General features: G+C 38.5%; 1 protein-coding gene across 4 annotated transcripts in view; it reads left to right on the plus strand.

Moving 5' to 3' along the window:
- LOC133559717 (zinc finger MIZ domain-containing protein 1-like) overlaps positions 1 to 26,313 on the plus strand; it is a 493,896-nt gene that overhangs the window by 331,195 nt on the left and 136,388 nt on the right. The gene's annotated exons all lie outside the window — the stretch shown is intronic.

Raw genomic sequence — 26,313 nt, forward strand, 5'->3', positions numbered from 1 at the left:
TCCTCTCCAAGGTTTCTCATAGTCAGCATTGTCACTGGCGTCCCACTGGATGTGAATTATCTCTGCCCACTGGGTGTGAGTTTTCCTTGCCCTTTTGTGGGTTCTTCCGAGGATGTTGTAGTCGTAATGATTTATGCAGTCCTTTGAGACATTTGGGATTTGGGGCTATATAAATAAACATTGATTGATTGATTGATTGATTGATGGTAATATATATATATATATATATATATATTTATATATATATATATATATATATATATATATATATATATATATACATACACACACATATTTATTTTTGAAGGCCATTGTTGCTTTATGTCATCAATAGAGATGTAAGAGATGTCCGATAATATTGGTCTGCCAATATTATCGGCCGATAAATGCTTGTAATCGGAATCATACGGTGCCCATAGAGTCCCAGCCCTACTGCTCAGCTAAAAAAAGCGTAAAAGATCAACGAACAGCAATCATTGAGAGGCAAGAGAAGTCTTTGGTTTGGCGCCATCCTGCTGGTGACTGGGTCGGTGCTTCATGCTCAGCTGCACGGCGTGTCTCGGTGATTCATGTCACAGTGTAATTGGTTTACCTGCTCTCTGTGTGTCTGCTCTGGGAAAGGACCAGAACAAATTACCCAGGGACGACCTCTTGCCACCCCTCTTTCTCCTTTTTCCTCCTGCTCCGCAACCATTCCCCGTCCTATACCAAACACACACACACACACACACCAAGTTGTTGATCGGGACTTGTGGGGACCCAGGTTGTGAAGGCATAAAAAAAACAGGTAAAACGGCCACTGCCTAGCTAGCTCATATACGTCTTTAAATCTCTGGATTGATGAAGTAATGTGCTGATCATTCTTACTGGGACCCTGGGGAAAAAGAGTTTCTATGGTTCATGGGGACCAAATTTAAATCATTTTGCACAATTCACACAAATTTGTTCGCGACTACTGAGGACCAATTCAAAAAAAGTTGTCAAATCAAATATGACATGATCCTCAGAATACAGCACTACAGCATGCTGTCCTCTAATAGGAAGTTTTACCGCTTAAATGTTAAAGCAAATCCAGCATCTTCTGTGACATTACTGAAAACTGCTATTTAGCAGTAATGAAGTTGTCTGCAACTCCAACTACCATATATAGAAGGAGTTGCAGAATGTCAGAGGTCCCCTAAAGGTGACTGTGTAAACAGAGCGATGTCTCCGTTAAGTAAGCATTGCCAGAACACACACACACACACACACACACACACACACACTCACAAACACACCAAGTTGTTGATCGGGACTTGTGGGGACCACCCTTTCTAAGGGTTGTGAAGGCATTAAAAAAAAATAGGTAAAACGGCCACTGCCTAGTTAGCTCATACACGTCTTTAAATCTCTGGATTGATGAAGTAATGTGCTGATCATTCTTATTGGGGACCCTGGGGAAAAAGAGTTAATATGCTTCATGGGGACCAAATTTAAATCATTTTGCACAATTCACACAAATTTGTTCGTGACTACTGAGGACCAATTCAAAAAAAGTTTTCAAATCAAATATGACATGATCCTCAGAATACAGCACTACAGCTGTCCTCTAATAGGAAGTTTTACTGCTTAAATGTTAAAGCAAATCCAGCATCTTCTGTGACATTACTGAAAACTGCTATTTAGCAGTAATGAAGTTGTCTGCAACTCCAACTACCATATATAGAAGGAGTTGCAGAATGTCAGAGGTCCCCTAAAGGTGACTGTGTAAACAGAGTGATGTCCCCGTTAAGCAAGCATTGCCAGAACACACACACACACACACACACACTCACACACACACCAAGTTGTTGATCGGGACTTGTGGGGACCACCCTTTTTAAGGGTTGTGAAGGCATTAAAAAAATAGGTAAACGGCCACTGACAAGTTAGCTCATACACGTCTTTAAATCTCTGGATTGATGAAGCAATGTGCTGATCATTCTTACTGGGGACCTTGGGGAAAAAGAGTTTATATGGTTGATGGGGACCAAATTTAAATAATTTTGCACGATTCACACAAATTTGTTCGTGACTACTGAGGACCAATTCAAAAAAAGTTTTCAAGTCAAATATGACATGATCCTCAGAATACAGCACTACAACTGTCCTCTAATAGGAAGTTTTACCGCTTAAATGGTAAAGCAAATCCAGCATCTTCTGTGACATTACTGAAAACTGCTAATTAGCAGTAATGAAGTTGTCTGCAACTCCAACTACCATATATAGAAGGAGTTGCAGAATGTCAGAGGTCTTCTAAAGGTGACTGTGTAAACAGAGCGATGTCCCCCTTAAGTAAGCATTGCCAGAACACACACACACACACTCAGACACACACCAAGTTTTTGATCGAGACTTGTGGGGACCGCCCTTTTTAAGGGTTGTGAAGGCATTAAAAAAATAGGTAAACGGCCACTGACTAGTTAACTCATACACGTCTTTAAATCTCTGGATTGATGAAGTAATGTGCTGATCATTCTTACTGGGGACCCTGGGGAAAAAGAGTTTATATGGTTCATGGGGACCAAATTTAAATCATTTTGCACAATTCACACAAATTTGTTCGTGACTACTGAGGACCAATTCCAAAAAAAGTTTTCAAATCAAATATGACATGATCCTCAGAATACAGCTCTACAACTGTCCTCTAATAGGAAGTTTTACCGCTTAAATGGTAAAGCAAATCCAGCATCTTCTGTGACATTACTGAAAACTGCTAATTAGCAGTAATGAAGTTGTCTGCAACTCCAACTACCATATATAGAAGGAGTTGCAGAATGTCAGAGGTCCCCTAAAGGTGACTGTGTAAACAGAGCGATGTTCCCGTTAAGCAAGCATTGCCAGAACACACACACACACCAATTTGTTGATCGGGACTTGTGGGGACCACCCTTTCTAAGGGTTGTGAAGGCATAAAAAAAAATAGGTAAAACGGCCACTGCCCAGTTAGCTCATACACGTCTTTAAATCTCTGGATTGATGAAGTAATATGCCGATCATTCTTACTGGGGACCCTGGGGAAAAAGAGTTAATATGCTTCATGGGGACCAAATTTAAATCATTTTGCACAATTCACACAAATTTGTTTGTGACTACTGAGGACCAATTCAAAAAAAGTTTTCAAATCAAATATGACATGATCCTCAGAATACAGCACTACAGCTGTCCTCTAATAGGAAGTTTTACCGCTTAAATGTTAAAGCAAATCCAGCATCTTCTGTGACATTACTGAAAACTGCTATTTAGCAGTAATGAAGTTGTCTGCCCTGCGATGAAGTGGCGACTTGTCCAGGGTGTACCCTGCCTTCCGCCCGATTGTAGCTGAGATAGGCGCCAGCGCCCCCCGCAACCCCAAAAGGGAATAAGCGGTAGAAAATGGATGGATGGATGGAAGTTGTCTGCAACTCCAACTACCATATATAGAAGGAGTTGCAGAATGTCAGAGGTCCCCTAAAGGTGACTGTGTAAACAGAGCGATGTCTCCGTTAAGTAAGCATTGCCAGAACACACACACACACACACACACACACACACTCACACACACACCAAGTTGTTGATCGGGACTTGTGGGGACCACCCTTTCTAAGGGTTGTGAAGGCATTAAAAAAAAATAGGTAAAACGGCCACTGCCTAGTTAGCTCATACACGTCTTTAAATCTCTGGATTGATGAAGTGATGTGCTGATCATTCTTATTGGGGACCCTGGGGAAAAAGAGTTAATATGCTTCATGGGGACCAAATTTAAATCATTTTGCACAATTCACACAAATTTGTTCGTGACTACTGAGGACCAATTCAAAAAAAGTTTTCAAATCAAATATGACATGATCCTCAGAATACAGCACTACAGCTGTCCTCTAATAGGAAGTTTTACCGCTTAAATGTTAAAGCAAATCTAGCATCTTCTGTGACATTACTGAAAACTGCTATTTAGCAGTAATGAAGTTGTCTGCAACTCCAACTACCATATATAGAAGGAGTTGCAGAATGTCAGAGGCCGCCTAAAGGTGACTGTGTAAACAGAGCGATGTCTCCGTTAAGCAAGCATTGCCAGAACACACACACCAAGTTGTTGATCGGGACTTGTGGGGACCACCCTTTTTAAGGGTTGTGAAGGCATTAAAAAAATAGGTAAACGGCCACTGACTAGTTAGCTCATACACGTCTTTAAATCTCTGGATTGATGAAGTAATGTGCTGATCATTCTTACTGGGGACCCTGGGGAAAAAGAGTTTATATGGTTCATGAGGACCAAATTTAAATAATTTTGCACGATTCACACAAATTTGTTCGTGACTACTGAGGACCAATTCAAAAAAAGTTTTCAAATCAAATATGACATGATCCTCAGAATACAGCACTACAACTGTCCTCTAATAGGAAGTTTTACCGCTTAAATGTTAAAGCAAATCCAGCATCTTCTGTGACATTACTGAAAACTGCTAATTAGCAGTAATGAAGTTGTCTGCAACTCCAACTACCATATATAGAAGGAGTAGCAGAATGTCAGAGGTCCCCTAAAGGTGACTGTGTAAACAGAGCGATGTCCCCGTTAAGCAAGCATTGCCAGAACACACACACACACACACTCACACACACACCAAGTTGTTGATCGGGACTTGTGGGGACCACCCTTTTTAAGGGTTGTGAAGGCATTAAAAAAATAGGTAAACGGCCACTGACAAGTTAGCTCATACACGTCTTTAAATCTCTGGATTGATGAAGTAATGTGCTGATCATTCTTACTGGGACCCTGGGGAAAAAGAGTTTATATGGTTCATGGGGACCAAATTTAAATCATTTTGCACGATTCACACAAATTTGTTCGTGACTACTGAGGACCAATTCAAAAAAAGTTTTCAAGTCAAATATGACATGATCCTCAGAATACAGCACTACAACTGTCCTCTAATAGGAAGTTTTACCGCTTAAATGGTAAAGCAAATCCAGCATCTTCTGTGACATTACTGAAAACTGCTAATTAGCAGTATTGAAGTTGTCTGCAACTCCAACTACCATATATAGAAGGAGTTGCAGAATGTCAGAGGTCCCCTAAAGGTGACTTTGTAAACAGAGCGATGTCCCCGTTAAGCAAGCATTGCCAGAACACACACACACACTCACACACACACCAAGTTGTTGATCGGGACTTGTGGGGACCACCCTTTCTAAGGGTTGTGAAGGCATAAAAAAAATTTGGTAAAACGGCCACTGCCTAGTTAGCTCTTACACGTCTTTAAATCTCTGGATTGATGAAGTAATGTGCTGATCATTCTTCCTGGGGACCCTGGGGAAAAACACACTCAAACACACACACACACACACACACATACATTTTATCATTTGGAATGGGGACCAAGTTGTTGATCAGGACTTGTGGGGACCACCCTTTCTGCAGCTTGTGGAGGCATACGATAAATGAGGTAAAACAGCCACTGCCCAGTTAGCTCATACACTTTTTTAAATCTCTAGATCAGGAGTGTCAAACTCAAATACAGAGTGGGCCAAATTTTAAAACTGAACAAAGCCGCGGGCCAAGGTTGAACAAATTAACCTTTTAATAGGGACCCAAACAAGTTTTGTATTGAATATTAAAAAAGCAAGGCTTATGTAGCTTTATAGTCACATACAAAATCGAGTTTCTAATTATAATAATGAGTAAAAAATATCAATGGCACATCAAATAAAATGTAAATAAAAATTGAGGGAGCCGGGTTTGGTGGTAGCAGGGGTGTGTATTGAAGCGTCCCGGAAGAGTTAGTGCTGCAAGGGGTTCTGGGTATTTCTTCTGTTGAGTTTATGTTGTGCTACGGTGCTTATGTTCTCCCGAAATGTGTTTGTCATTCTTGTTTGGTGTGGCTTCACAGTGCGGCGGTTATTTGTAAAAGTGTTAAAGTTGTTTATACGGCCACCCTCAGTGTGACCCGTATGGCTGTTGATCAAGTATGCCTTGCATTCACTTGTGTGTGTTAAAGCAGCATATATTATGTGACTGGACCGGCACGAAAAAGCGTATGCGACGACAGGCTGTAGAGGACGCTAAAGGCAGTGCCTTCGAGGAACGCCCCCAATATGGTTGTCCGGGTGGAAATCGGGAGAAATTCGGAAGAATGGTTGCCCCGGGAGATTTTCGGGAGGGGCACTGAACTTTGGGAGTCTCCCCGGAAAATCGTGAGGGTTGGCAAGTACGAGTATCAGCGGTGAATGCAGTGTTACAGAGGCATCGCCAGCCCTAATCTTAATTTGATATTACCTCAAGCGCCAAATTTGGCCCGCGGGCCAGAGTTTGACACCGATGCTCTAGATCAACATTAGGTCATTCTGTCAATATAACGTTCTTAAAGATTTAAGTTGTATGCTCTTTTTGTCAAAGAAAACCTTGTTTTTTAATGGAAAAAACACAAAATATGCAATATTTTCACCCAATACATTTTTTAAATGGAATATTTGAGATTATATAAGAATTGGAGCCTTAAATATGACAATTACTCATCACACCAATGATTTATTTTTTGGGGATTTTTTGAGTAATGACCCTTAAAAAAAACAAATCACTTTAAAATTATTGGGATCAAAAAGGGTCCTGCTCATTGAAGTGTTTAAAAACATAAATTATATTTTCTTTTTTTACTGTTTACTTTAACACAATATTATCGAGATCACCTTCAGATCTCTCCGTCAATTATAAATTGTATTGTTGTTTATAAATGGGGAACACAAAACATGCAAAATTTCCCCCAATTAAATCAATTCATTCATTTCAATTTAACTTGCTGATCTGTATTTGGGATCTGCATAGTTTATATTTATTTGTACCATGAATTGATTAACGTGGACCCTGACTTAAACAAGTTGAAAAACGTATTACCATTTACCATTGATTTACCATGAATTGATTAATGTGGAACCTATCTCAGCTACAATCGGGCGGAAGGCGGGGTACACCCTGGACAAGTCGCCACCTCCTCGCAGGGCCATTTGGAGCCTTGAATAGGTCAATAATTCCTAATGACATAGATTTTGATTCATTATTATTTAAAATAAATAAATAAATAAATAAAGAAACAGCCTGCATGGCAGCTTTGTGTTATTCGGGTAAACATTGCAACATTTTATTGTTACATTCCACCTGTTTGCTCTTTCATTACACTTTTTATGTTTTAATTTTTTTTTTTAATCGTTAAAAAATGACCTGCAGGCCACAAATGGGCCCCGGGCCGCACTTTTGAGCAACTACACTCCTAATTGTGCCATGGCTTACACTTTTCCTATTATATTTGAATATAAAGTATCTTAATGTTAGTTTTATTAGGCACATTTGCATACAATATGGAATTTCTTATTGCTTTGAGGTGCATAACAAGTAGAAAAAAAGACCTAAGAAGTGCTTGAGTTAGACGTTTTGATTGTTGTTATAAGCCCGCCGTGTCTTTATTGCAGGCATAAAAACGCCTCTTCGGCTTGTAGGATGTGTTCCTGTTCCGGCACACATTGCCAACCATCGTTTCTGACGAGTTAAAAATCAACACAGGCCGGCAGTTGTTTGTATTTTATTTTTTTTCCCCGAACAAATAGTGAGATCACAAGCAAACACGCTCCCTCGCTGAGTGCTTTTGCGGCACTAAAAGCCGCCGTGACGCGGGTTTAGGATCTGGCGGAGCTGTTGTCTTGAAAGCTAGCCTGTGTGTGTGTGTGTGTGTGTGTGTGTGTGTGTGTGTGTGTGTGTGTGTGTGTGTGTGTGTGTGTGTGTGTGTGTGTGTGTGTGTGTGTATGTTCTTGTATTTCTACCCTTCTGGAGACACCAACAAGTAAAAGTTCCGTCCATGTGAGGACCGGTGAACAAGTGAGGACATAAATCATGGTCCCAATACGGAAAACCATTGCATCTAATAGAGAATGTCTCATTTGCGCCCCTGGTGGTGAAATCTATCAAAATTAGGGTGGTCCCAAAAAGGAGGGATTTTTCAAATTGGCTGTGTCGGTTTTTAAAAGTGCTTCCCCTCTGGTCAACATATGAAATAACAAGTGTGTGTAAGAAATTGAAATGTGCCCATTTTCGCCCAAATAAATAACATGTATATGGAGACATACTGTAATAACTTGAAGTAAATATTGAAGATTAAAAAACAATTACGAACAAAAATGTTTAAAAAAAATAAATAACTAAAGCCCTGCGATGAGGTGGCGACCTGTCCAGGGTGTACCCCGCCTTCCGCCCGATTGTAGCTGAGATAGGCGCCAGCGCCCCCCGTGACCCCAAAAGGGAATAAGCGGTAGGAAATGGATGGATGGATAAATAACTAAAAGCAGTTTTTTTTTCCTCACAATGTGTCGACGTTTTTTTATAAGATTGGGAACGATTTCTCATATTCTTTCTGTTTCTGTAATATTGCAATATTTTCTGGTAAAATTATTACTTTTTCATGTAAAAGGATTACTTTTTAATGCACAATGGTGACATTTTTCATATACAATTCTGACTTATATCACAACATTGCCAATTTGTTTTTGTTGTTCTTGTAAAATGGTGACATTTTTTGTCATGTCTGTGCATGTTTTTGTTTAGACTCCATTGTTTCTAGTTTTTGCACTTCCTTGTTTGTCTTATTACCATGCCAACTCATTAGTTTTCACCTTGTCCTCATGTCTCACACCTGGTTTCACTAATCACCACAGTATTATTTAAGCCTGTCTGTTTCTGTTGTTCACTCTGGCAACATCACCTCCTACACCCATGATATCCATGCTGCTTTTTCTCATTCCCTTCTCTCAGTCACAGTAAGTTTGTGTTACTCATGCCACAGTGCAAGTGTTTTGGTCCTGGTTTATAGTTTATAGCCTTTGTGCTAGTCTTTTGTTTCATAGCCCGGTTTTTGTACTTCTGCCCTCGTGCGCGCCTTTTGTTTATTCCTTTTATGAGTAAAATAAATATGTACCCTCATTCATGCCTTGCTCGTGCCAACTTTCTTTTGCATCGGGAAAAACAATCCAAGTCCATGTCGTGACATTTTTGGAGTAAAATTATGACTTTGGTCATCATTTTGCCGTGTCAAATTCCGATTTTTTTATTAAATAATATTGCCAAAATGATTCAGTTTTCTTATAAAATTGTGACTTTTGTCGAGTAAAGTTACGACTCTTTTCATAAAATCGCCAACATTTTAAGTGTTTCTTGTAAAACTGCGACTGTTATTGAGTAAAATTCCAACTTTTATCGTAATACCGCACAAATGTTCAGTTTTTCTTGTGACATTTGGACTTGCATTGAGTAAAATGACGACTTTTATTATAACTCTGCCAAAATTTTATGTTTTTCTTGTGAAATTGTGACCTTTACGTGAGAAATCCCAACTCATTTTTCACAATAAGATTTCTTATATTGGCATAGTATGTATGTATTATTAATCTTGTAAATACAAATGTTTTTATATATCTAGAAAGGGTGTTGTTCCTAAATAGGTTGGCATTTTTCGATGGTCTTAAGAAGGTCAACATTACAAGAATGTGTGTGTGTGTGTGTGTGTGTGTGTGTGCCGTCAGACTTTTATTTCCACAGCCAGTTTGTGTGTTCTTTGGTACCCGCGTGGCCTGACGCTGACACACAGCTCAGAAGAAACCCGCACGGAGAAAGAGCGTAAAAGATGAATGAGCGCTCCATGGTAGCCGAGCAGCGAGGTTATTAAACAATCTGACAGGAAGGGAAATATTTGTTTGGGATTTGTCTGCGTCTCTTTTGTCCCTCCTGTGCTCATGTGCGCCCCCTGCAGAGGGCGCCCTGCTCAGCAAAACAACACGAGGACATGATAACAGGAGGTCAGAGTTCATATCAGGAACATCTTAAAAGGTGCTAAATAGTAAGAAAAAAAACACTTTTATTATTTATTTATTTATTTATGATGTCAACGATTTCTGCAAATTTCCCAAGTCCTTCAGACTTTGAGTGGCAAGACATCTATTGGTTTTAAAGACAAGATGGAGCAGGTCAGTGTTTGAAAATCGAAACCAGTTCCTTGGTTCTATGAGTACGTTTACACTGCAGGCCGGATTTTTTTTAGAAATCATATTTTTATAATGCTGGGTGTTGTTGATAAATGGCTTTGGATTTGCATAGTAGAGTTTTACCTTGTATTTACAGATGTAGCGACAAACTGTAATTACCGACAGCGGTTTTGGGGCGGCATGGCGTAGTGGGTAGAGCGGCCGTGCCAGAAACCTGAGGGTTGCAGGTTCGCTTCCCACCTATTGACATCCCAAAAAGCGCTGCCGTTGTGTCCTTGGGCAGGACACTTCACCCTTTGCCCCCGGTGCCGCTCACACTGGTGAATGAATGATGAATGAATGATAGGTGGTGGTCGGAGGGGCCGTAGGCGCAAACTGGCAGCCACGCTTCCGTCAGTCTACCCCAGGGCAGCTGTGGCTACAGATGTAGCTTACCACCACCAGGTGTGAATGAATGATGGGTTCCCACTTCAATGTGAGCGCTTTGAGTATCTAACAATAGAAAAGCGCGATATAAATCTAATCCATTATTATTATTATTTTCTAAAGTCTTCCTGAGCCCATGTGGTGATATCCTTTACACACCGATGTCGGTTTTTTGATGCAGTACCGCCCGAGGGATCGAAAGACACGGGCAATCAATGTTGGTTTTCAGTCATGCCGCTTACATGCGGGGATTTCTCCAGATTCCCTGAACCTTTTGGTGGTATTACGGACCGTCGATGGTGAAATCCCTAAATTCCTTGCAATAGCCGGTTGAGAAATGTTGTCCTTAAACCGTTGGTCAATGTGCTCACGCATTTCTTCACAAAGCGGTGACCCTCGCCCCATCCTTGTTTGCGAAAGACTGAACATGTCATGGACGATGCTTATATCAATCAATGTTTACTTATATAGCCGTAAATCACTAGTGTCTCAAAGGGCTGCACAAACCACTACGACATCCTCGGTAGGCCCACATAAGGGCAAGGAAAAACTCACACCCAGTGGGACGTCGGTGACAATGATTACTATGAGAACCTTGGAGAGGAGGAAAGCAATGGATGTCGAGCGGGTCTAACATGATACTGTGAAAGTTCAATCCATAATGGATCCAACACAGTCGCGAGAGTCCAGTCCAAAGCGGACCCACCACAGCAGCGAGAGTCCCGTTCACAGCGGAGCCAGCAGGAAACCATCCCAAGCGGAGGCGGATCAGCAGCACAGAGATGTCCCCAGCCGATACACAGGCGAGCAGTACATGGCCACCGGATCGGACCGGACCCCCTCCACAAGGGAGAGTGGGACATAGGAGAAGAAGAAAAGAAACGGCAGATCAACTGGTCTAAAAAGGGAGTCTATTTAAAGGCTAGAGTATACAAATGAGTTTTAAGGTGAGACTTAAATGCTTCTACTGAGGTGGCCTCTCGTACTTTTACCGGGAGGGCATTCCAGAGTACTGGAGCCCGATCATGGCACACACTTGTTCCCAATTAGTGAGACGTTCCAAATAAGTGTTTGATGAGCAATCCCTCAACTTTCTCAGTCTTTTTTTGCCATTTGTGCCAGCTTTTTTTGAAACTAGTCGCAGGCATCAAACAATGTTTTCCAGTTCGAACATTAAATATCTTGTCTTTGCAGTCTATTTAATTGAATGTAGGTTGGAAAGGATTTGCAAATCATGGTATTCTGGTTTTATTATTATTAATTTACACAAAGTGCCAACTTCACTGGTTTTTGTACTAATTCTGTTGCAATACTGTGCTTTTTGAGGTCAACGTTACAAGGAAGACTTATAAACATTAATAGTGTCATGACCTCTCTCCGTTTTGTTGCAGGCATATATCTCCTTGGTTTAGTTCAGGGGTAGGGAACCTATGGCTCTCGAGCCAGATGTGGCTCTTTTGATGACTGCATCTGGCTCTCAGATAAATCTGAGCTGACATTGCTTAACACGATAAGTAATGAATAATTCCGCTGGTAATCACAGTTTCAAAAATAACGTTCAGATTATAAAACATTCTCATGCATTTTAATCCAACCATCCGTTTTCTACCGCACCTGTTCAAGATGTCGCATTAATGGTAAGAAGTGTTGTATGTATTATTGGTTAACTTTTAGAATATCAATGTTGTTCAAAAGAATAAGAGACTTATTATACTCTAAAAATGTTTTTCATACTTAAAAATGCACAAATTTAGTTGTATTCAGTGTTGAAAAATGTTATATGGCTCTTATGTTACAGTTAGCGTTAATGCTAAGCTTTACGTTACCACCTAATTTTAACGTTTATGCTAAGGTATGTTTTTCCCTTTCGGCTTGCCTAAGGAATTGGACACTGATCTTGCCTGCGAGCCGCCTGCTGTCCTCCGCATCTTGTTTTCACAAAAACAAAGTTTGTGAGTTTACGAGTTAGTGCTGCAAGGGGTTCTGGGTATGTTGTGTTTCGCAACAAATAGCAAATTCATAAAATCCCACGTCTGACTTTTTGAAAAAGATGCATTTCAGGTGGCGAGGATCATAAAAAAAAGCCAGCGAATTCCCGGAGGTACTGATTATCGTCGTTTCAATTTAGCACTCAGAACCTTTTTAATGGTTAAATACATGAATTATCATAGAATAACTTTCAATTATTTGTCTTTCTGCGTTTTTAAATCATGCCGAGCGTCACCTCCTAAAAATTGTGTTGTCAAGGATGTGGGGGTACATGTCACCGATATATTTATGCCCCCCCCACCCCCTTTCATATCGCCCCCTTAATGGCACCAAAACCATTTCATGGCTTACTGAGCAGATTGAAGCACACTCCCTCTTTGTAAAGTCTCCATGTCACTGTTTGCCTACACACACACACACACACACACACACACACACACACACACACACACACACACACACACACACACACACACACACGCACACAAACACACACACACACACACACACACACACACACATTCTTGTATTTTTTACCTTCTTGAGACCAACCTCTTTAGGACCACGCTTTTATAGGTATATAAAGATGTGTATTTACAACATTAATAATAGATACATACTATGCAAATATAAAAAAGCGTATTGTGAAAAATTAGTTGGAATTTCACAAGAAAAACTTTTAATTTTGGCTGTACTATACTAAAAGTCGTAATTTTACTCAACGCAAATCCAAAGGTTACAAGAAAAATGTAACATTTGTGCAATTTCATGACAAAAATTTTACAAGAAAAGCTTAAAATTTTAGCAATTTTATGAAAAGAGTCGTCATTTCACTCTGCAAATGTCACAATTTTATAATAAAACTTAAAAATGTTGGCAATATTATAATAATAATCGGAATTTCACCTGGCAAAATGATGACCAAGGTCATAATTTTACTCAATAAATGTCACTATTTTACAAAAACAACAAAACAATTGGCTTTATTGTGGTACGAGTATGAATTTTTTGATGACAAATGTCACCATTTTGCATTAAAAAGTAATAATTTTACATTAAAAAAACCTAATAATTTTACGAGAAAATATTGCAATATTACAGAAAGAATAGGAGAAATTGTTCCCAATTTTCGAAGGAAAAAGTCGAAACCTTTAGTTAATTTTTTTTTGTTTTTTTTGTTTCTAATTTGTTTTTATTTTTCATTATTTTTACTTCAAGATATTACAGCATATCTTTATATAAATGTTTAAAAAAAAAGGTTTTATTAATTAATTAATTTTGGCCAAGGGGCACGCATTTCAATTTCTTACACACACTTGTTATTACATATGTTAGCCACAGGGGGAGCACCTCAAATGTTTGTACACACTTGTTATTTCATATGTTGACCAGAGTGGGAGCACTTCAAATGTCTACACACACTTGTTATTTCATATGGTGACCAGAGGGGGGACCACTATTAAAACCGACAAATAATGACAAAGGTCATAATTTTACTCCAAAAATGTCACTATTTTGCAAAAACAACAAAACAATTGGCAATATGACAAATGTCACCATTTTGCATTAAAAACTTATAATTTGACATTAAAAAAAACTAATAATTTTACGAGAAAATATTGCATGATTACAGAAACAGAAATAATATGAGAAATTGTTCCCCAATTTTCAAAGAAAAAGTCGACACATTTAGTTAATTTTTTTTATTTTTTTATTTTTCGTTTCTAATTTGTTTTTAATCTTCATTATTTTTACTTCAAGTTATTACAGCATGTTTCTATATAAATGTTTTTGAAACAAATTTTATTAATTAATTAATTTTGGCCAAGGGGCACACATTTCAATTTCTTACACACACTTGTTATTACATATGTTAGCCACAAGGGGAGCACTTCAAATGTTTATACACACTTGTTATTATATATGTTGGCCACAGGGGGAGCACTTCAAATGTTTATACACACTTGTTATTATATATGTTGGCCACAGGGGGAGCATTTCAAATGTTGACACACACTTGTTATTTCATATGTTAACCAGAGGGGGGACCACTTTTAAAACCGACAAATGATGACAAAGGTCATAATTTTACTCCAAAATTGTCACTATTTTGCAAGAACAACAAAACAATTGGCAATATGACAAATGTCACCATTTTGCATTAAAAACTAATAATTTGACATTAAAAAAAACTAATCATTTTACCAGAAAATATTGCATGATTACAGAAACAGAAATAATATGAGAAATTGTTCCCCAATTTTCGAAGAAAAATGTCGACACATTTAGTTAATTTTTAAATTTTGTTTTTTTTGTTTGTAATTAGTTTTTAATCTTCATTATTACCTTCAAGATATTACAGCACATGTTTTTTTCATTTTTTTAAATAAATTCTGGCCGAAGGGGACGCATTTCAATTTCTTACACACACTTGTTATTACATATGTTGGCCACAGGGGGAGCACTTCAAATGTTTACACACACTCGTTTTTTCATATGTTGACCAGAGTGGGAGCACTTCAAATGTTTACACACACTTGTTATTTCTTATGTTGACCAGAGGGGGACCACTTTTAAAACCGACACAGTCAATTTGAAAAATCCCTCCTTTTTTGGGACCACCCTCATTTTGATAGATTTCACCACCAGGGGTGAAAATTTTAGTTTTTTTTTAATGTGCTTAGCTGCCGTCTTTTTTTATCATATATTGCTGCCTTTACACCTGTCAATGTTTACTTTTGTATGCAAATTAAATCAACCAAAAATCCTGACTTTGGAGCAAGGTTCACGGACTCTAGTATATGGCTCTCTATTAGATGCAATGGTTTTCCATATTGGGACCATGATTTATGTCCTCACTTGTTCACCGATCCTCACACACTTGTTATTTCATATGTTGACCAGAGTGGGAACACTTCAAATGTCTACACACACTTGTTATTTCATATGATGACCAGAGGGGGACCACTTTTAAAACCGACAAATGATGACAAAGGTCATAATTTTACTCCAAAATTGTCACTATTTTGCAAGAACAACAAAACAATTGGCAATATGACAAATGTCACCATTTTGCATTAAAAACTAATAATTTCACATAAAAAAAACTAATAATTTTACCAGAAAATATTGCAATATTCTAAGAAAAAAGATGACACATTTAGTTAATTGTTTTATTTATTTTTTGTTTGTAATTGGTTTGTCAATCTTCATTATTTACTTCTAGTTAATACAGCACGTCTTTATATACATTTTTTAAATGTTTTTTTTTTATTATAAATTTTGGCCAAAGGGGACGCATTTCAATTTCTTACACACACTTGTCATTACATATGTTGACCAGAGGGGGAGCACTTCAAATCTTTACACACACTTGTTATTTCATATGTTGGCCACAGGGGGAGCACTTCAAATATTTTTACACACTTGTTTTTTCATATGTTGACCAGACGGGGATAACCCTCATTTTGATTGATTTCACCACCAGGGGTGAAAATTTTAGTTTTTCGTAATGTGCTTAGCTGCCATCTTTTTTTATCATATATTGCTGCCTTTGCACTTGTCAATCTTTACTTTTGTATGCACATTAAATCAACCAAAAATCCTGACTTTGGAGCAAGGTTCACGGACTCTAGTATTCGGCTCTCTATTAGATGCATTGTTTTCCATATTGGGACCATGATTTATGTCCTCACTTGTTCACCGGTCCTTGTTGGTGTCTCAAGAAGGGTAGAAATACAAGAACACACACACACACACACACACACACACACACACACAAACAGTCCCGGCCCGTCACACTCACTCGGCTGGATGCTGTTTAATTGCATTTGGGTCAGCGCTTTGCTGGTGCTGCAACCGAAGGACATGGAATTTGTCAGTTTACCCGTTTGGCAGTCACGCGGTGGTCGAGCGGAGGGGGGGGACGAGGACGAGTAGCGTCAGTTTTGCACAAGCAATGTCAGACTGCGCTGTCAATCATCTTCTCCATGATGACCCGGAGCAGTAACAACAGACATGCACACTGGCCTCACAACAACACCACTTCCTCACTTTTGCACGGCAGGCATTAGACATCTTGCCCGCTACAGTAAAACATCACATGTGGCAGACAGGACATGTGATGTCCCCCCCCCCAGCTGCTATTTATAGGCTTCAGCAACCGGATAAGGAGTCCGATCATTCGTGGTTTTTGCTCACGTATGACCTTATTGGGGCGGGTAATGGTGATGAATCAACTCTGCTCAACTTTTGTTAAGCGGCGAGTCAACTTGTCCTTTGTTATAGTGTTTTCTGGACCATAGGGTGCAACCGGATGGGCGCCCTACCATAGGCGCATTGCAGATGACCGGGTCTATGCAGGTCTTTTTTCATATACAAAAGGCGCACCGGATTATAAAGCGCATTAAAGGCCTACTGAAAGCCACTACTACCGACCACGCAGTCTGATAGTTTATATATCAATGATCAATCAATCAATCAATCAATGTTTATTTATATAGCCCTAAATCACAAATGTCTCAAAGGACTGTACAAACCATTACGACTACAACATCCTCGGAAGAACTCGCAAAAGGGCAAGGAAAACTCACACCCAGTGGGACGCCAGTGACAATGCTGACTCTGAGAAACCTTGGAGAGGACCTCAGAAGAAAATCTCATTTCAGTAGGCCTTTAAAGGGGTCATATTATGATGTTTTAATCATTATTATTATTGTTATCATTATTATTATTTGCATTTCATTATTAACATTACTTGCAAATCATTATTATTATTTGCTTATTATTATTATTATTAATAACATTTAGTCGTATTGGTTATATTTTTTGTCATATTGATCATAAGGCGCATTAAAGGGGTCATATAATGATTATTTTAGTCATATTGACATATATTTATTATTATTAGTAGTAGTAGTATTTATTATTATTTGCGTATTATTACTATTATTATTATTGTAATTATTTGCATATTATAAGTATTATTATTAAAAATATTTAGTCATACTGGTTGTATTTTTTAGTCATATTGATTATAAGGCGCATTAAAGGGATCATATTATGATTATTTTAGTCATATTCTTATATATTTATTATTAGTAGTACTATTTATTATTATTTGTGTATTATTACTATTATTATTATTGTAATTATTTGCATAATATAATTATTATTATTATTAAAAATATTTAGTCATACTGGTTATATTTTTTAGTCATATTGATTATAAGGCACATTAAAGGGATCATATTATGATTATTTTAGTCATATTGTTATATATTTATTATTAGTATTAGTAGTAGTATGTATTATTGTTTGTGTATTATTACTATTATTATTATTGTAATTATTTGCATATTATAATAATTATTATTATTAAAAATATCTAGTCATGCTGGTTATATTTTTTAGTCATATTGATTATAAGGCGCATTAAAGGGATCATATTATGATTATTTTAGTCATATACTTATATATTTATTATTATTAGTAGTAGTAGTATTTATTATTATTTGCGTATTATTACTATTATTATTATTGTAATTATTTGCATATTATTCTTATTAAAAATATTTAGTCATACCGGTTATATTTTTTAGTCGTATTGATTATAAGGCGCATTAAAGGGGTCATATTATGATTATTTTAGCCATTTTGTTATATTTTTTTAGAATTATTATTATTGTTGTTATTATTATTATTATTATTATTGGCCCTGTGATGAGGGGCCAACTTGTCCTGGGTGTACCCCCCTCTGCCTGAATGCAGTTATATATATATATATATATATATATATATATATATATATATATATATATATATATATATATATATATATATATATATATATACATATATATATATATATATATATATAAATCGTAATACCTAATTTTTTGGAACACCTGTAATTGTTCTTTCATTTTCATCATATACTATAACTTTTTGGTTTGGTTTATCTTTGTTTGACATTGCTTTGTTTGTATTAATTCAATGTTTTTTTCTTTAGTTTCCATTTACACATCACTAACCAAAAGCTCAATGTTCCACAAAAACAATGCATTTTTCCTTTGTATTGCATCCAAATATTTCTTTGTATGGAACCGTCAAATAAACACAATTCCGACGTATCGGCCTGGTAACGGGTGGTCACGCGTCGCTATCTGTCGCCGCATACCTGCGACGTTCGGCGCATCATCTCGCTTGTCGCCCACACCGCAGCTGTTTGTGTGGCCGCCCGCTGCTCCGCCGCTTGTCACATTAAAACATTAGATAAACAAACAGCGTCATTCCACATTTATACCCCGCCTGGTGGCTGGCACACTCGTGTTCTATAAAAGGCCGCCGGGAGCGGGCCATGTGACTAATGGCTGCTTTGGCGAGATGGCGGAATAGCTGGGGTGCTAAGAGAATAATAAACCACATTAGAACAGCACTCAGTACTTCCTGCTTCAAAATAAACGTACGGGAAATAACATTAAACTGGCATTTTTATCCGGATTCGCACCAAATTTGAATTGGTTTCTCTTGTGTGTGTTTTCGTGCAATTTGGGTTGAATTTGGGCTAATAATAAAAGCAACAGCTGTCTGGCGACGGGAGGTTTCTAGCGGAGATAATGGCGAGCCGGTGCACGCAGAGACTGTAGGCAAAGGGCGGGAGGGAGGGCGAGGGGCCCGGCACAGCTGAGTGGTGTTGATTGGCCTGTTTGAAAACACACACACACACACACACACACACTTGCAAGCAGAGAGAGAGAGAGAGGCAGCCTGGGAGGAAAGTGTCGTGCTGAAGCCCAAACCACATTAGCGCAAATGAATCCATTCCACCTCCTGTTACGGCAGAGTGGCCTTCAGGATGGAGGACGAGGGATGTGGGGTTCAGGGGGGTGGGGCTTGAGAACTGTCATGGGGGAGGGGCAAAGAAGATGATAGACAAGGAAATGGAAGGTGGTGGACCTGGGTGCCTCTAATGATGTCCGTGGGCTGCAGAATAGACGCGGCATAGAAAAGCACAGCAGGGGGGCGGGGTCAGCTGTGTGTTAGCGAGGAGAAAGTGGACGATGGAGAGAGAGACCGTGTTAACCCTTCACACTTAACACATTACCTCTGTTTATATACCTCCAGCTTTCTTTACCGGGGTCTACGTTTCACGGGTCAAAAGTCAGTTTTCTAATGGCTATTATTACACAAAATGTTACGATACAGTACATAAAGTATTGTCCTACGTATATCAGTAGGTAAGAATCGAATTGATCTGAAACGTTTACATAGTGTATGGGGGGAGTCGATGGCACAGACAACAAGGGGGCGTAGTTTAGCTCTATGATTTATTATATCCATCCATCCATTTTCTACCGCTTATTCGCTTTTGGGGTCGCAGGGGGTGCTGGTGCCTATCTCAGCTACAATCGGGCGGAAAGCGGGGTACACCCTGGACAAGTTGCCACCTCATCGCAGAAACATGCTATTTTTAGACTTAGACTTAGACAAACTTTAATGATCCACAAGGAAAATTGTTCAACACAGTAGCTTAGTTACAATGATGGAAAGTGTAAGGATGGAAAGGACAATGCAGGTATAAATAGACTAGGTATAGCAATGTAAAATATAACATATCTGCGAATATATACAATATATAGTTAATATGTGTACAGTATATTATATATACAGATATAATATGTCTATAACATATATACAATATATACCGAATGTTATGTACACTATCACAGTATATTTGGCAGCCCTAGCATAAAAAAGAGAGTAAGTCCAGCAAAAAATTGAATTTTCAACGTTGTATTTGTGTTGTAGAATATTAATTGGAAAACAAATAAATTTATATGGTCAAATCAACGTCAGAACCTAACATTGATTAAACGTCGTCAAAAAGCATGTTGTTTCAAAGTTGTATTTGTGTTGTAGAATATCGGATTGAGAAATGACCAAATTTCAATGGTCACATCAACGATACAATCAGACGGGTGACATTGACTAAACGTTGTCAAATAGTATGTTGTTTCAACGTTGTATTTGTGTTGTAGAATATTAGTTGAGAAATGACCAAATTCCAATGGTCAAACCAACGTCACAAACTGACATTGAATTAATGTCAAAAAGCATGTTGTTTCAACGTTCTATTTGTGTTGTTGAATATTGGTTGGGAAATGACCAAAATTCAACGGTCAAATCAATGTCACAATCTGACGTTGATTAAATATTGTCAAAAAGCATGTTGTTTCAATGTTGTATTTGTGTTGTAGGATATTGGTTGGGAAATTACCAAAATTCAATGGTCATATCAATGATACAATCTGACATTGATTAAACGTTGTCAAAAAGCATGTGGTTTCAACGTTGTATTCGTGTTGTACAATTTTGGTCATGAAATGACCAAAATTCAATTGTCATATCAATGTTACAATCTGACAAGTGACATTAAATAAATGTTGTCAAATAGCATGTTGTTTCAACGTTGCATTTGTGTTGTAGAATATTGGTTGAGAAATGACCAAATTCCAATTGTCAAACCAACGTTACAAAATGACATTGAATTAATGTCAAAAAGCATGTTATTTCAACGTTGTATTTGTGTTTTAGAATATTGGTTAGGAAATGACCAAATTTCAATGGTCGTATGAACGTTACAATCTGACTGGTGACATCGAATAAACGTTGTCAAATAGCATGTTGTTTTAACGTTGTATTTGTGTTATAGAAGATTAGTTGGGAAATGACCAAAATTCAATGGTCATATCAATGTTAAAATCTGACAAATGACATTGAATAAACGTCAAAAAGCATGTTGTTTCAATGTTGTATTTGTTTAGTTGAATATTGGTTGAGAAATGACCAAATTTCATTGGTCATATCAACGTCACAATCTGACTGGTGACATTGAATAAACGTTGTCAAATAGCATGTTGTTTTAATGTTGTATTTGTGTTGTAGAATATTGGTTGGGAAATGACCAAAATTCAATGCTCAAATCAACGTCACAATCTGACATTGAATCAACGTCAAAAAGCATGTTGTTTCAATGTTGTATTTGTGTTGTAGAATATTGGTTGGGAAATGACCAAATTTCAATGGTCGTATGAACGTTACAATCTGACTGGTGACATTGAATAAACGTTTTCAATTAGCATGTTGTTTTAATGTTGCATTTGTGTTGTAGAATATTGGTTGGGAAATGACCAAAATTCAATGATCATATCAATGTTAAAATCTGACAAATGACATTGAATAAACATCAAAAAGCATGTTGTTTCAACGTTGTATTTGTGTAGTTGAATATTGGTTGAGAAATGACCGAAATTCAATGGTCAAATCAACGTCACAATCTGACTGGTGACATTGAATAAACGTTGTCAAATAGCATGTTGTTTCAATGTTGTATTTGTGTTGTAGAATATTGGTTGGGAAATGACCAAATTTCAATGGTCATATGAACGTTACAATCTGACAAGTGACATTGAATAAACGTCAAAAAGCATGTTGTTTCAACGTTGTATTTGTGTCGTTGAATATTGGTTGAGAAATGACCAAAATTTAATGTTCAAATCCATGTCGCAATCTGACATTGAATCAATGTCAAAAAGCATGTTGTTTCAACGTTGTATTTGTGTTGTACAATTGTTATGATCCGCTGCCCGGATCTTATCTTGTTTGGGTTTCTGAGTTTCTTTGTGCACTTCCTTGTTTGTTCCTTGTTACCATGGTTTTGCATTTGTTCCACCTGCCCTTGTTTTGGCACCTGTGGTAATTTATTAATTCCTTATTCAAGCCTGCCTTTCACTCGGCCTCGCCTCGTAAAGTTTTGTTTCACGTAACAAGTGACGACGCTGATCCCCGTTTCTGGTAAACCTGTTTTTGTATTTTGCAAACTTCCACGTTAAGCTTATGATTGCGTCTAGCTCCCATGCTAGTTCTGTTGGTTTTTCCTTTTGTGCTTCGTGCCAGTTTTTCTGTTCTTTGTCTGTTTTTAGTTTAAATAAATCTATATTTCTTACCTTTACGCTGTGTTTGAGCCCGATCTGCTTCTTGGAAGAGCGCCACCCGCATCATGATGCCCCGTAGTCGTCACAACAATATTGATTGAGAAATGAGCAAATTTCAACGGTCAAATCACCGTCACAATCTGACATTGAATAATATGGTTTGCCACTACTGCTGTTCCAGTGGTGTCATGCTGCATAATTTGGACCTGCTATCCTTTGTTTTGATCAAGATGTTCAGGGAAAAAAAAAAAAAAAAAAAGATCCAGGGCCAGGCAAGAGCTGTTAACACCAGCCGCCACTCACCATGACTACATGACAGATTCGCTTGTTTGTTATTGTCGGCTATTTGCAAGGTAAACACGTGGCGAGGAGGCGATGATGTGCAGGAGTGACGGGGTGGGGGGGGCCGTGATTGACGGGGTGTGGTGCCGACGTGACCCGGTCACTCATCTTTATGGATTTTTGACACTTTTTATGCAAGATGAGAGCTTTTCCACTATCATTATTATTACCTTTTTTTATTCTCCCTCTCTACAAATGTCTTCCTATTGACTTGTACAAGTTGTCTGGTATCCCCCACTCCTCCTCCTCCCTCCTCTTCTTTGGTTTTGTGTGTGTCGGGACGGCCGAGGAGCGGTTAATCAATGCCCACAAGGTCAGAGGGTCATTGGTGGCCCGGAGCGTGCCTTGCTTGTGGGCCGTGGAGGACCACTCACTCTGACTATTACCCTGAGTGAATAAAGCCCGGGCGGCAGTAGTAGGAGAGGGAGACACCCACTGGCCAGAGGTTGCCACTGCAGCTTGCAAACACAACTAGGCCACAAGCTTCTGTGGGACACCCAATCTGCTTTTTCTGCAGATGGTCATTGAACGCACCACCGTTGTAACGAGGGAGTGCACACGTCAACATTTCCTAGTCCGAGGATCCTCAGTTTCCCCCTCAGCAGGGGGTCTTGAGGGATCTTTTATCAGGCGCAGACAGCCCTCTATAGCCCACACACTGTCATGTCTATGTGATCATATTTTGTTTTAGTCATGTTCTGTTTGTTTTTTAGGCCACTCAGTTCCTGTTTTTCCACTTCCTGGTTTGTTTTGTCACCGTGACTACCCATTAGTTTTCACCTGTCCTCATATCTCACACCTGTTTTCACTAATCACCACAGTATTATTTAAGCCTGTCGGTTTCTGTTGTTCATTCTGGCAACATCACCGTCTACCACCTCCTTCTCACCGTCTACCACCTTCTATGTAATCCACGTCAATGGTCCATGTCCCATTCTTGTTCCGTTCAATGAAGTTAGTTTGTTATTCATGCCATAGTGCAAGTTTTTGTTTGTTCCCATAGCCAAGTTTTGTACCTCAATTGTAAGCGCTTTTTGTTTGTTCCTGTTTTTAGTTAGTGTTAAAATAAAGAATTGTCTTTACCTTCACACCGTTTCCACTCCATTCGCTTGGCACCTCGGGAAAAAAATCCAAGTCCTAGTAGTCCTGTCAGGAGTAGGACTGTCAGTCCTGTCAGGACTATGACTTGGACGTGGATTGTTTTCCCGCTCACAATGGAGGTACAAAACTTGGCTATGGGAACAAACAAAAACTAATAATAATAATGGATTAGATTTATACCGCGCTTTTCTATTGTTATATACTCAAAGCGCTCACAGAGAAGTGGGAACCCACCATTCATTCACACCTGGTGGTGGTAAGCTACATTTGTAGCCACAGCTGCCCTGGGGTAGACTGACGGAAGCGTGGCTGCCAGTTTGCGCCTACGGCCCCTCCGACCAATCATTCATTCATCATTCATTCACCAGTGTGAACGGCACCGGGGGCAAAGGGTGAAGTGTCCTGCCCAAGGACACAACGGCAGCGACTTTTGATGTCAACAGGTGGGAAGCGAACCTGCAACCCTCAGGTTTCTGGCATGAATAAATAACTAACTTACTTGAACGGAACGAGAACGGGACATGGATCATTGGCGTGGATTACATAGAAGGTGGTAGACGGTGAGAAGGAGGTGGTAAACGGTGATGTTGCCAGAATGAACAACAGAAACAGACAGGCTTAAATAAGACTGTGGTGATTAGTGAAAACAGGTGGGAGACATGAGGACAGGTGAAAACTAATGGGTAGTCATGGTGACAAAACAAACCAGGAAGTGCAAAAACAGGAACTGAGTGGCCAAAAAAACAAACAAAACATGACTAAAACAAAACATGATCACATAAACATGACACACACATATGAAGCAACAATCCCCCGCCGCTACCTGTGGTTCTTCAGATCGCCTTTTTAGTGTGGAGGAATCTGCAACCTATCAGGGTGGACTATGCATCCATGTTTGACACCAGATGTCAAACATCTGGTGTCAAACAAAACGGACTTAGAGACAACATCGCAAAATAGTTGTGTTTTTTAATTGAGAAAACGTTGATGTCTAACGTTGGATCCACGTTGCTGGTTGGGAAATGACCACATTTCAATTGTCAAGTCGACGTCACAATCTGACATTGAATAAACCTCAAAAAGCAAGTTGTTTCAATGTTGTGTTTGTGTTGTAGAATATTGGTTGGTAAATGACCAAAATTTTGGTCAAATCCACGTCAGAACCCAACATTGATGAAACGTCGCCAATAAGCATGTTGTTTCAACGTTATACTTGAGTTGTTCAACGTCAGCACCTAAGTTCTCAACGTTGTCAGAAAATGTTTTTATTTCAAATAAATGGCGATTGTTATTTTTAACTACTCTTGAATGATTTAAAAAAAAAAATCAAAAATGTTTTATAGAAATTATTAAATACCATTTTTGTTTACATTTTTTTTCATTGTTTAAAATATGCTGTACAATTAGAAAAAAAAAACATTTAAATTAATCTTTTTTTTTTTTATCTGTCATGTCCAGCCCATAAGAAAACTGATATTGTTGATCGATAGATAGATAGATAGATAGATAGATAGATAGATAGATAGATAGATAGATAGATAGATAGATAGATAGATAGATAGATAGATAGATAGATAGACAGATAGATAGATAGATAGCTAGATAGATAGACAAGATAGATAGATGATAGATAGATAGATAGATAGATAGATAGATAGATAGATAGATAGATAGATGGATGGATAGATAGATAGATAGATAGATAGATAGATAGATAGATAGATAGATAGATAGATAGATAGATAGATAGATAGATAGATAGATAGATAGATAGATAGATAGATAGTACTTTATTGATTCCTTCAGGAGTGTTCCTTCAGGAAAATTTAAATTCCAGTTGCAGTGTACAGAGTTGAGATCAATTTGAAAAAAAGTAAAAAGTAAATAATGGGGTTTTAAATGTTCACATCTGCTGTACATATTTACTTTAGAAAAAATAAATGTGGGATACTTCTGTTTTGTTGTGTAACATGGTTAGCCTTAAAATATAAATAAATGCTGTTTATTTGCTGGAATGGAGTTGCTAGGGCTTCACGGTGGCAGAGGGGTTAGTGCATCTGCCTCACAATACGAAGTTCCTGCAGTCCTGGGTTCAAATCCAGGCTCGGGATCTTTCTGTGTGGAGTTTGCATGTTCTCCCCGTGAATGCGTGGGTTCCCTCCGGGTACTCCGGCTTCCTCCCACTTCCAAAGACATGCACCTGGGGATATGTTGATTGGCAACACTAAATTGGCCCTAGTGTGTGAATGTGAGTTTGAATGTTGTCTGTCTATCTGTGTTGGCCCTGCGATGAGGTGGCGACTTGTCCAGGGTGTACCCTGCCTTCCGCCCGATTGTAGCTGAGATAGGCGCCAGCGCCCCCCGCGACCCCGAAAGGGAATAAGCGGTAGAAAATGGATGGATGGATGGATGGAGTTGCTGTGTGGAAACAACTGGAGAGCTA

Source organism: Nerophis ophidion, linkage group LG09, assembly GCF_033978795.1.
Source record: "Nerophis ophidion isolate RoL-2023_Sa linkage group LG09, RoL_Noph_v1.0, whole genome shotgun sequence".
Lineage (NCBI taxonomy): Eukaryota > Metazoa > Chordata > Actinopteri > Syngnathiformes > Syngnathidae > Nerophis > Nerophis ophidion.